Genomic DNA, 12,500 nt, shown 5'->3' on the forward strand with positions numbered 1-12,500 from the left:
ATCACCACCACCATCATCATCACCACCATCACCACCATCACCACCATCACCTTTAATCTTTTCCAACTCCTTGAGTGATGTCTTCAGCTCGTGATTGAGTCCATTGATCAAGTCGACAAAGATGTCCACCAGACGCTTCAGGGGTGATGACAATATGGTGGAGGTGGTGGAGGTGGTGGTGGAGGTGGTGGCGGTGGTGGTGGAGGTGGTGGTGGAGGTTGGTGATGGGTGGGTTGACTCAACTTCCAACTCATCCTGCAAGGTCCACATAACATCATCATCAGCATCATCATCAGCACTATCATCAGCAACATCATCATCATCATCAGCAACATCAGCATCATCAGCAACATCATCATCATCACGATCATCAACATCATCATCACCACCACCACGGGGTAGAAAGACTCCAAATATACAGCAGCAGCACGACCTCCTGTAGACCAGGCGAGGTAGTCAACATCTCCCAGGGACCGGGATCGAACCCACGACCTCCTGTAGACCAGGCGAGGTAGTCAACATCTCACAGGGTCCGGGATTGAACCCACGACCTCCTGTAGACCAGGCGAGGTAGTCAACATCTCCCAGGGACCGAGATCGAACCCACGACCTCCTGTAGACCAGGCGAGGTAGTCAACATCTCACAGGGTCAGGGATTGAACCCACGACCTCCTGTAGACCAGGCGAGGTGGTCAACATCTCACAGGGTCAGGGATTGAACCCACGACCTCCTGTAGAGCAGGCGAGGTGGTCAACATCTCACTGCCCCACGCAGCTCACATCGCGAACCTACCATCGTCTCTCCCGACGTTCCAGCGACGTTCCAGCGACGTTGGTTCACCCCTCGCGGCTCGCTGAGGCGGCCACCATCAACAAACCCCAAGCTCCTCCCAGCAGCCACCGCGCGCGGCCTCGGTGTGGCGTGACGTCATCGCCGCCCCTCACTTTCGGGTTGCGTGACGTCATCGCTGCCCTACTCGGTGTGGCGTGACGTCATCGCCGCTCCTCATTTTCAGTGTTGCGTGACGTCATCGCTGCCCAACTCGTGGTGGCGTGACGTCATCGCCGCTCCTCATTTTCGGTGTTGCGTGACGTCTTCGCTGTCCTACTCGGTGTGGCGTGACGTCATCGCCGCTAATCATTTTCGGTGTTGCGTGACGTCATCGCTGTCCTACTCGGGGTGGCGTGACGTCATCGCTGTCCCTCACTTTCGGTGTTGCGTGACGTCATCGCTGCCCTACTCGGTGTGGCGTGGCGTCATCGCTGCCCCTCATTATCGGGCTTATCGTGACGTCATCGCTGCCCTACGTGGCGTGACGTCATCAATGCACACCCGTTCAGTGTGGCGTGACGTCATCCCTGACCACCTTCTCGGGGTGGCGTGACGTCATCGCAACCGGTCGTCGCCCGGTGTGTCGTGACGTCATCACCGATCTCTCGCAGCTCACCAATTCAGGGTTTGTGACGTCATCGGTAGCGCTAGCTCCGTCGTGACGTCACTCGATTCTTTATTGTGCCGTGACATCATCACTGCCATTCGCACCCCGTATCGTGACGTCATCTCCCTCTCACCCCAATCTCGCGTGACGTCATCTCGCAGCGTTTTTTGCATTCTGCAGGTGTGAGTGGGTGGGAGAGTGAGTGGGTGGGTGAGTGAATGAGTGAGTGGGTGGGTGAGTGGATGGGTGAGTGGGTGGGTGAGTGGGTGAGTGGGTGGGTGAGTGGGTGGGTGAGTGGGTGGGTGAGTGGATGGGTGAGTGGGTGGGTGAGTGGGTGGGTGAGTGGATGGGTGAGTGGGTGGGTGAGTGGAAGAGTGAGTGGGTGGGTAGGTGAGTGAGTAGGTGAGTGGGTGGGTGAGTGGGTGGGTGAGTGGATGAGTGGGTGAGTGAGTGGGTAGGTGAGTGAGTAGGTGAGTGGGTGAGTGGGTAGGTGAGTGGGTGGGTGAGTGGGTGGGTGGGTGAGTGGGTGGGTGGGTGAGTGGGTGGGTGGGTGAGTGGGTGGGTGGGTGGGTGGGTGAGTGGGTGGGTGGGTGAGTGGGTGGGTGAGTGGGTGGGTGAGTGGGTGGGTGGGTGAGTGGGTGGGTGAGTGGGTGAGTGGGTAGGTGAGTGGATGAGTGGGTGAGTGAGTGGGTAGGTGAGTGAGTAGGTGAGTGGGTGAGTGGGTAGGTGAGTGGGTGGGTGAGTGGGTGGGTGGGTGAGTGGGTGGGTGGGTGAGTGGGTGGGTGGGTGAGTGGGTGGGTGGGTGGGTGGGTGAGTGGGTGGGTGGGTGAGTGGGTGGGTGAGTGGGTGGGTGGGTGGGTGGGTGAGTGGGTGGGTGGGTGAGTGGGTGGGTGAGTGGGTGGGTGGGTGAGTGGGTGGGTGGGTGGGTGAGTGGGTGGGTGGGTGAGTGGGTGGGTGAGTGGGTGGGTGAGTGGGTGGGTGAGTGGGTGGGTGGGTGAGTGGGTGGGTGAGTGGGTGAGTGGGTGGGTGAGTGGGTGGGTGAGTGGGTGGGTGGGTGAGTGGGTGGGTGGGTGGGTAGGTGAGTAGGTGAGTAGGTGAGTGGGTAGGTGAGTGGGTGGGTGAGTGGATGAGTGGGTGAGTGAGTGGGTAGGTGAGTAGGTGAGTAGGTGAGTGGGTAGGTGAGTGGGTGGGTGAGTGGGTGGGTGAGTGGGTGAGTGGGTGGGTGGGTGGGTGAGTGAGTGGGTGAGTGGGTGGGTGAGTGGGTGGGTGGGTCAGTGGTGAGAATGAGTGGGTGGGTGAGTGGGTGGGTGAGTGGGTGGGTGGGTGGGTGGGTGAGTGGGTGGGTGAGTGGGTGGGTGAGTGGGTGAGTGGGTGGGTGAGTGGGTGGGTGGGTGAGTGGGTGGGTGGGTGAGTGGGTGGGTGGATGGGTGGGTGAGTGGGTGGGTGAGTGGGTGGGTGGGTGGGTGAGTGGGTGGGTGAGTGGGTGGGTGGGTGAGTGGGTGGGTGAGTGGGTGGGTGAGTGGGTGGGTGGGTGAGTGGGTGGGTGGGTGAGTGGGTGGGTGGGTGAGTGGGTGGGTGGGTGAGTGGGTGGGTGGGTGAGTGGGTGGGTGAAGTGAGTGGGTGAGTGGGTGGTGAGTGAGTGGGTGGTGAGTGGGTGAGTGGTGAGTGGGTGAGTGAGTGGTGGGTGAGTGAGTGGTGGGTGAGTGGGTGAGTGAGTGGGTGGGTGAGTGGGTGGGTGGGTGAGTGGTGAGAGAGTGGGTGGGTGAGTGGGTGAGTGGGTGGGTGAGTGAGTGGGTGGGTGAGTGGGTGGGTGAGTGGGTGGGTGAGTGGGTGGGTGAGTGGGTGGGTGGGTGGGTGAGTGGGTGGGTGGGTGAGTGAGTGGGTGAGTGGGTGAGTGGTGAGTGGGTGAGTGGTGAGTGGGTGAGTGGTGAGTGGGTGAGTGAGTGGTGGGTGAGTGAGTGGTGGGTGAGTGAGTGGTCAGTGTAAAGAACAACACCACAAAGTGAGTCACCTTTTTGACACCAATTATTTATTTATTCCTCCAGCCACTCACAGCCTTCAGTGGTGAGGGTGGTGGTGATGGTGGTGGTGATGGTGGTGATGATGGTGGTGATGGTGGTGGTGATGGTGGTGATGGTGGTGGTGGTGATGGTGATGATGGTGATGGTGGTGATGATGGTGGTGGTGTTGATGATGGTGGTGATGATGGTGGTGGTGGTGGTGATGGTGGTGATGGTGGTGGTGGTGATGGTGGTGATGGTGGTGGTGGTGATGGTGATGATGGTGATGGTGGTGATGATGGTGGTGGTGTTGATGATGGTGGTGATGATGGTGATGGTGGTGATGGTGGTGATGGTGGTGATGGTGGTGATGGTGATGATGGTGATGGTGGTGATGATGGTGGTGGTGTTGATGATGGTGGTGATGATGGTGGTGGTGGTGGTGATGGTGGTGGTGATGGTGGTGGTGGTGATGGTGGTGGTGGTGGTGATGATGGTGGTGGTGATGGTGGTGGTGGTGGTGATGATGGTGGTGGTGATGGTGGTGGTGGTGATGGTGGTGGTGGTGATGATGGTGATGGTGGTGATGATGGTGGTGGTGTTGATGATGGTGGTGGTGATGATGGTGGTGGTGATGGTGGTGATGATAGCGGCTGCAATAATTGAACTTAAAATCACCCCAAAAATCATCAGAATTCCAACTTAAATTGAGCCAGTTTACTACACAGAGAGAGACACGGGGAGAGAGAGACACGGGGAGAGAGACACGGGGAGAGAGAGACACGGGGAGAGAGACACGGGGAGAGAGAGACACGGGGAGAGACACGGGGAGAGAGAGACACGGGGAGAGAGAGACACGGGGAGAGAGAGACACGGGGAGAGAGAGAGACACGGGGAGAGAGAGACACGGGGAGAGAGAGAGACACGGGGAGAGAGAGACACAGGGAGAGAGAGGGAGACACGGGGAGAGAGAGGGAGACACGGGGAGAGAGACACGGGGAGTGAGACACGGGGAGAGAGAGACACGGGGAGAGAGAAAGACACGGGGAGAGAGACAAGTCCACTAACACCCCACAGAGTCCATGGTGATTGCGAGATTACATCTTATGATATACTGAGTATACTGGGTATATGTGTACGTGTCGGAGTGTCTGAGTGTGTCTATCTGTATCTCTGAGTGTGTCTGTGTGAGTGTGTCTGTCTGTGTGTGTCTGTGTGAGTGTGTCTATCTGTATCTCTGAGTGTGTATGTGTGAGTGTGTCTGTGTGTGTGTGTCTGTGTGAGTGTGTCTATCTGTATCTCTGAGTGTGTCTGTGTGAGTGTGTCTGTCTGTGTGTCTGTGTGAGTGTGTCTATCTGTATCTCTGAGTGTGTCTGTGTGAGTGTGTCTGTGTGAGTGTGTCTGTCTGTGTGTGTCTGTGTGAGTGTGTCTATCTGTATCTCTGAGTGTGTCTGTGTGAGTGTGTCTGTCTTTGTGTGTCTGCATTGAATTATCTGTATGTGAGTGAGTGGGTGAGTGAGTGGGTGAGTGAGTGGGTGGGTGAGTGGGTGAGTGGGTGAGTGAGTGGGTGAGTGAGTGAGTGGGTGAGTGGGTGGGTGAGTGAGTGAGTAGTGAGTGAGTGGGTGGGTGAGTGAGTGGGTGAGTGGGTGAGTGAGTGGGTGAGTGAGTGAGTGGGTGAGTGGGTGGGTGAGTGAGTGAGTAGTGAGTGAGTGGGTGGGTGAGTGAGTGGGTGAGTGGGTGGGTGAGTGAGTGGGTGAGTGGGTGAGTGGGTGAGTAGTGAGTGAGTGGTTGTGTGAGTGGGTGAGTGGGTGAGTGAGTAGTGAGTGAGTGGGTGGGTGAGTGTCTAAGCGAGTTTGTACATTGCTTTAATGAATGCACCAATGTCTGAGGCCAGCCCAGAGCCACCACCACCACCACAACCACAACCACCACGACCACCACCACCACCACCACAACCACAACCACCACCACCTCCTCCTGCTGCTGTCAGGAGGGTGTCCATCATCACCTGGTGACCCTGCAGAGAGAGGGGAGGGAGGAGTCAGACGTGGTGGTGATGGTGGTGATGGTGGTGATGGTGATGGTGGTGATGGTGGTGATGGTGGTGGTGATGGTGGTGGTGATGGTGGTGATGGTGGTGATGGTGGTGGTGATGGTGGTGATGGTGGTGATGGTGATGGTGGTGATGGTGGTGATGGTGGTGATGGTGATGGTGGTGATGGTGGTGATGGTGGTGGTGATGGTGGTGGTGATGGTGGTGATGGTGGTGATGGTGGTGGTGATGGTGGTGATGGTGGTGATGGTGGTGATGGTGATGGTGGTGGTGGTGGTGATGGTGGTGATGATGGTGGTGGTGGTGATGGTGGTGATGGTGGTGATGGTGGTGGTGGTGGTGGTGATGGTGGTGGTGGTGATGGTGGTGATGGTGGTGATGGTGGTGGTGATGGTGGTGGTGGTGATGGTGGTGGTGATGGTGGTGGTGGTGGTGGTGATCGTGGTGGTGGTGATGGTGGTGATGGTGGTGATGGTGGTGGTGATGGTGGTGGTGATGGTGGTGATGGTGGTGATGGTGGTGGTGATGGTGGTGGTGATGGTGGTGATGGTGGTGGTGATGGTGGTGATGATGGTGGTGGTGGTGATGGTGGTGATGGTGGTGGTGGTGGTGATGGTGGTGATGGTGGTGGTGATGGTGGTGATGGTGATGATGGTGGTGATGGTGGTGATGATGGTGGTGATGGTGGTGATGATGGTGGTGATGGTGGTGGTGGTGATGATGGTGATGATGGTGGTGATGGTGGTGATGGTGGTGGTGATGGTGGTGATGGTGGTGATGGTGATGGTGGTGGTGATGATGGTGGTGATGGTGGTGATGGTGGTGGTGATGGTGGTGGTGATGGTGGTGATGGTGGTGGTGATGGTAGTGATGGTGGTGGTGATGGTGGTGGTGGTGGTGGTGATGGTGGTGGTGGTGGTGGTGGTGGTGATGGTGGTGATGGTGGTGATGGTGATGGTGGTGATGGTGGTGGTGGTGGTGATGGTGGTGATGGTAGTGGTGGTGGTGGTGGTGATGGTGGTGGTGGTGGTGATGGTGGTGATGGTGGTGGTGATGGTGGTGGTGGTGGTGGTGATGGTGGTGATGGTGGTGATGGTGATGGTGGTGGTGATGGTGGTGATGGTAGTGGTGGTGGTGATGATGGTGGTGATGGTGGTGATGGTGGTGATGGTGATGGTGGTGATGGTGGTGATGGTGGTGGTGGTGGTGATGGTGGTGATGGTGGTGATGGTGGTGGTGATGCTGGTGGTGGTGGTGATGGTGGTGATGGTGGTGATGGTGGTGGTGGTGGTGGTGATGGTGGTGATGGTGGTGATGGTGATGGTGGTGATGGTGGTGATGGTAGTGGTGGTGGTGGTGGTGGTGATGGTGGTGGTGGTGGTGGTGATGGTGGTGATGGTGATGGTGGTGATGGTGGTGGTGGTGATGGTGATGATGGTGATGGTGGTGATGATGGTGGTGGTGTTGATGATGGTGGTGATGATGATGGTGGTGGTGGTGGTGATGGTGGTGATGGTGGTGGTGGTGATGGTCGTGATGGTGGTGATGGTGGTGGTGGTGATGGTGGTGATGGTGGTGATGGTGGTGATGGTGGTGATGGTGGTGGTGGTGATGGTGGTGATGGTGGTGGTGGTGATGGTGGTGATGGTGGTGGTGGTGGTGGTGGTGGTGATGATGGTGGTGGTGATGGTGATGATGGTGGTGATGATGGTGGTGATGGTGGTGATGGTGGTGGTGGTGATGGTGGTGATGGTGGTGATGGTGGTGGTGGTCGTGGTGATGGTGGTGATGGTGGTGATGGTGGTGATGGTGGTGGTGATGGTGGTGGTGGTGATGGTGGTGATGGTGATGGTGGTGATGGTGGTGATGGTGGTGATGGTGATGGTGGTGATGGTGGTGATGGTGGTGGTGATGGTGGTGGTGGTGGTGGTGGTGATGATGGTGATGGTGGTGATGGTGGTGATGGTGGTGGTGGTGATGGTGGTGATGGTAGTGGTGGTGGTGATGATGGTGGTGATGGTGGTGGTGATGGTGGTGGTGGTGATGATGGTGGTGGTGATGATGGTGGTGGTGGTGGTGATGATGGTGATGGTGGTGATGGTGGTGATGGTGGTGGTGGTGATGGTGGTGATGGTAGTGGTGGTGGTGATGATGGTGGTGATGGTGGTGGTGGTGGTGATGGTGGTGGTGGTGATGGTGGTGATGGTAGTGGTGGTGGTGATGGTAGTGGTGGTGGTGATGATGGTGGTGGTGGTGGTGATGGTGGTGGTGATGGTGGTGATGGTGGTGGTGGTGATGGTGGTGATGGTGGTGGTGATGGTGGTGGTGGTGGTGTTGTGGTTGTTGTGGTTGTTGTTGTTGTGATGGTGGTTGTGTTGGTGTTGTTGTTGATGTTGATTATGTTGTTGTTGTGGTGGTTGTTGTTGTTGTCGAAGATTTTGTTGATGTTGTGGTGGTTGTTGTTGTTGTGGTTGTTGTGATGGTGGTTGTGATGTTGTTGATGTTGATGATGATGTTGTTGTTGTGGTTGTTGTTGATGTTGTTGTTGTTGTTGTTATGGTGGTTGTGTTGTTGTTGATGTTGATGTTGTTGTTGATGTAGTGGTTGATGTTGTGGTTGTTGTTGTTATGGTGGTTGTTGTTGTGTTGTTGTTGTGGTTGTTGTGGTTGTTGTTGATGTTGTGGTTGTTGTTGTTGTTGTTCATGTTGGTGTTGTTGATGATGTTGTTGTTGTGGTTGTTGTTGATGTTGTGGTTGTTGTTGTTGTTGTGTTGTTCTTGTTGTGGTGGTGGTGATGTTGTTGATGTTGTTGTTGTTGTTCTTGTTGTGGTGGTGGTGATGTTGTTGATGTTGTGTGGTTGTTGTTGTTGATGTTGTTGTTGTTGTGGTGGTGATGTTGTTGATGTTGTTGTGTTGTTGTTCTTGTTGTGGTGGTGGTGATGTTGTTGATGATGTTGTTGTTGTTGATGTTGTTGATGTTGTTGTTGTTGTTGTTGTTCTTGTTGTGGTGGTGGTGATGTTGTTGATGTTGTTGTTGTTGTTGTTCTTGTTGTGGTGGTGGTGATGTTGTTCTTGTTGTGTTGTTGTTGTTGTTGTTGTTGATGTTGATGTTGTTGTTGATGTTGATGTTGTTGTTGTTGTTGATGTTGTGTTGTGGTTGTTGTTGATGTTGTTGTTGTTGATGATGTTGTGTTGTGGTTGTTGATGATGTTGTTGTTGTTGTTGATGATGTTGTGTTGTTGTTGTTGTTGATGTTGTTGATGTTGTTGACCTTGCTGAGGAGGCCACTGAGCCAGGCTCCGTCGCGTCCCTTGAGTGGGCGGCTGAGGCTGGTCAGCTGGTGTCCCATCAGCCAATCAGAGACCTCCTGGGGGGACCACAGCGACAGGGCTGGGGGGGGGGGGTAGAGGGGAGGGTCACGGGGGGTCACGGGGGGTCACGGGGGGTCACGGGGGGGTTAGTAGTGGTAGTAGTGGTAGTAGTGGTGTAACAAGGTAGTAGTAGTAGTGGTAGTAGTGGTAGTAGTGTAGGTACTGTAGTTGTTGTATAATCTCCCCCCCCCCCACCACCTTTTGTGTCTCCATCTTCGTCATCAGCGGCTCCCACACAGCAGAGAGAAGCCCCGCCCTGCAGAGACCACGCCCACTCATTAGCATAAACACGCCCACTCATTAGCATAGACACACCCACTCATTTGCATAGACACACCCACTCATTGGCATACCACGCCCACTCATTAGCATAGGCACGCCCTCTCATTAGCATAACCACGCCCACTCATTAGCATAGACACACCCACTCATTTGCATAGACACACCCACTCATTGGCATACCACGCCCACTCATTAGCATAGACACGCCCACTCATTAGCATAGACACACCCACTCATTGGCATACCACGCCCACTCATTAGCATAGGCACGCCCTCTCATTAGCATAGACACGCCCACTCATTAGCATAGACACACCCACTCATTAGCATAGACACACCCACTCATTGGCATACCACGCCCACTCATTAGCATAGACACACCCACTCATTAGCATAGACACACCCACTCATTAGCATAGCATCCTCATGAGCATAACCACGCCCACTAACTGCCAGAGATGCTCGAGCATTAGCATAACCACGCCCACTCATTAGCATAGACACACCCACTCACTGACAGCTGTTCATAATCTTTTGCATAGCCACGCCTTCTCATTAGCATAACCACGCCTTCTCATTAGCATAGCCACGCCCACCCACTGACTGATATACGTAATCATTAGCATAGCCACACCTTCTCATTAACATAGCCACACCCTCTCATTAGCATAGCCACGCCTTCTCATTAACATAGCCACGCCTTCTCATTAGCATAGCCACGCCTTCTCATTAGCATAACCACGCCCGCTCAATCGCATCGCAGTTGTGAGTGGGGTGAGTGTTTGTGGTGAGTGTTTGGGGGTTTCCCACCTTCTTTTTCCCAGAATCCTCCACGGGCTGATAGGCTGTGAAGACAAAAATAACATCCCATTACTCACCACTCACTCACCACTCACCACTCACTCACCACTCACTCACTCACTCACCCACTCACTCACCCACTCACTCACCCACTCACTCACCCACCACTCACCACTCACCACTCACTCACCACTCACTCACCACTCACTCACCACTCACTCACCACTCACTCACCACTCACTCACTCACCACTCACTCACTCACCACTCACTCACCACTCACTCACCACTCACTCACTCACCACTCACTCACCACTCACTCACCACTCACTCACCACTCACTCACCCACCCACCTCACCCACTCACTCACTCACCCACTCACCCACTCACTCACTCACCACTCACTCACCACTCACTCACCACTCACTCACAACTCACTCACCACTCACTCACCACTCACTCACCACTCACTCACCACTCACTCACCACTCACTCACTCACTCACTCACTCACCACTCACTCACCACTCACTCACTCACCACTCACTCACAACTCACTCACCACTCACTCACCACTCACTCACCACTCACTCACTCACCACTCACTCACCACTCACTCACCACTCACTCACTCACCACTCACTCACTCACCACTCACTCACCACTCACTCACTCACCACTCACTCACCACTCACTCACTCACTCACCACTCACTCACCACTCACTCACCACTCACTCACAACTCACTCACCACTCACCACTCACTCACCACTCACTCACCACTCACTCACTCACCACTCACTCACCACTCACTCACCACTCACTCACTCACCACTCACTCACCACTCACTCACCACTCACTCACCACTCACCACTCACTCTCACCACTCACCACTCACTCACCACTCACTCACTCACCACTCACTCACTCACCACTCACTCACCACTCACTCACCACTCACCACTCACTCACCACTCACTCACCACTCACTCACCACTCACCACTCACTCACCACTCACTCACCACTCACTCACCACTCACTCACCACTCACTCACCACTCACTCACCACTCACTCACCACTCACCACTCACTCACCACTCACTCACCACTCACTCACCACTCACTCACTCACTCACTCACTCACTCACCACTCACTCACCACTCACTCACTCACCACTCACTCACCACTCACTCACCACTCACTCACCACTCACTCACTCACCACTCACTCACCACTCACTCACCACTCACTCACCCACCCACCTACCCACTCACTCACTCACCCACTCACCCACTCACTCACTCACCACTCACTCACCACTCACTCACTCACCACTCACTCACCACTCACTCACTCACTCACCACTCACTCACCACTCACTCACCACTCACTCACCCACCCACCTACCCACTCACTCACTCACCCACTCACCCACTCACTCACTCACTCACCCACTCAATCACCACTCACTCACTCACCACTCACTCACTCACTCACCACTCACTCACCACTCACTCACCACTCACTCACCACTCACTCACCCACCCACCTACCCACTCACTCACTCACCCACTCACCCACTCACTCACTCACTCACCCACTCAATCACCACTCACTCACTCACCACTCACTCACTCACTCACCACTCACTCACCACTCACTCACCACTCACTCACCACTCACTCATCCACCCACCCACCCACCCACTCACCCACCCACCCACCCACTCACCCACCCACCCACCCACTCACCCACCCACCCACCCACCCACTCACTCACCCACCCACCCACCTACCTACCCACTCACCACTCACTCACTCACCCACTCACCCACTCACTCACTCACCCACCCACTCACTCACTCACCCACCCACTCACTCACTCACCCACCCACTCACTCACTCACTCACCCACCCACTCACTCACTCACCCACCCACTCACTCACCCACCCACCCACCCACCCACTCACCCACCCACCCACCCACCCACTCACTCACCCACCCACCCACCCACTCACCCACCCACCTACCCACTCACTCACCCACCCACTCACTCACCCACCCACCCACCCACTCACTCACCCACTCACTCACTCACCCACCCACCCACCCACTCACTCACTCACTCACCCACCCACTCACCCACCCACCCACTCACTCACCCACCCACTCACTCACCCACCCACCCACCCACTCACTCACTCACCCACCCACCTACCCACTCACCACTCACTCACTCACCCACTCACCCACTCACTCACTCACCCACCCACTCACCCACCCACTCACTCACCCACCCACCCACCCACTCACTCACTCACCCACCCACCTACCCACTCACCACTCACTCACTCACCCACTCACCCACTCACTCACTCACCCACCTACCCACTCACCACTCACTCACTCACCCACTCACCCACTCACTCACCTACCCACCCACCCACCCACTCACACACCCACCCACCTACCCACTCACCACTCACTCACTCACCCACCCACCCACTCACTCACCCACCCACCCACCCACTCACTCACCTACCCACCCACCCA

At 55.6% G+C, this 12,500-nt stretch overlaps 1 protein-coding gene and 1 long non-coding RNA gene across 2 annotated transcripts in view; both read right to left on the reverse strand.

Moving 5' to 3' along the window:
- Positions 1-904, reverse strand: part of LOC144955361 (uncharacterized) — a 6,213-nt gene extending 5,309 nt beyond the window's left edge. The window contains exons 1-2 of the long non-coding RNA XR_013641626.1: positions 794-904; positions 51-255 (exon numbers count right to left, since the gene is read on the reverse strand). This is a non-coding gene — a long non-coding RNA (uncharacterized LOC144955361). The remainder of the gene's footprint in view (positions 1-50; positions 256-793) is intronic.
- Positions 905-3,446: 2,542 nt separating this feature from the next.
- The window catches only part of LOC144955362 (uncharacterized), a 38,541-nt gene continuing 29,487 nt past the window's right edge, over positions 3,447-12,500 (reverse strand). Inside the window, exons 13-16 of the mRNA XM_078885605.1 lie at positions 9,955-9,989; positions 9,061-9,118; positions 8,763-8,881; positions 3,447-5,456 (exon numbers count right to left, since the gene is read on the reverse strand). The gene's annotated coding sequence lies outside the window, so the exon portion shown is untranslated. The remainder of the gene's footprint in view (positions 5,457-8,762; positions 8,882-9,060; positions 9,119-9,954; positions 9,990-12,500) is intronic.

Source organism: Lampetra fluviatilis, unplaced genomic scaffold (assembly GCF_964198595.1).
Source record: "Lampetra fluviatilis unplaced genomic scaffold, kcLamFluv1.1 SCAFFOLD_691, whole genome shotgun sequence".
In the NCBI taxonomy this organism is placed as follows: domain Eukaryota; kingdom Metazoa; phylum Chordata; class Hyperoartia; order Petromyzontiformes; family Petromyzontidae; genus Lampetra; species Lampetra fluviatilis.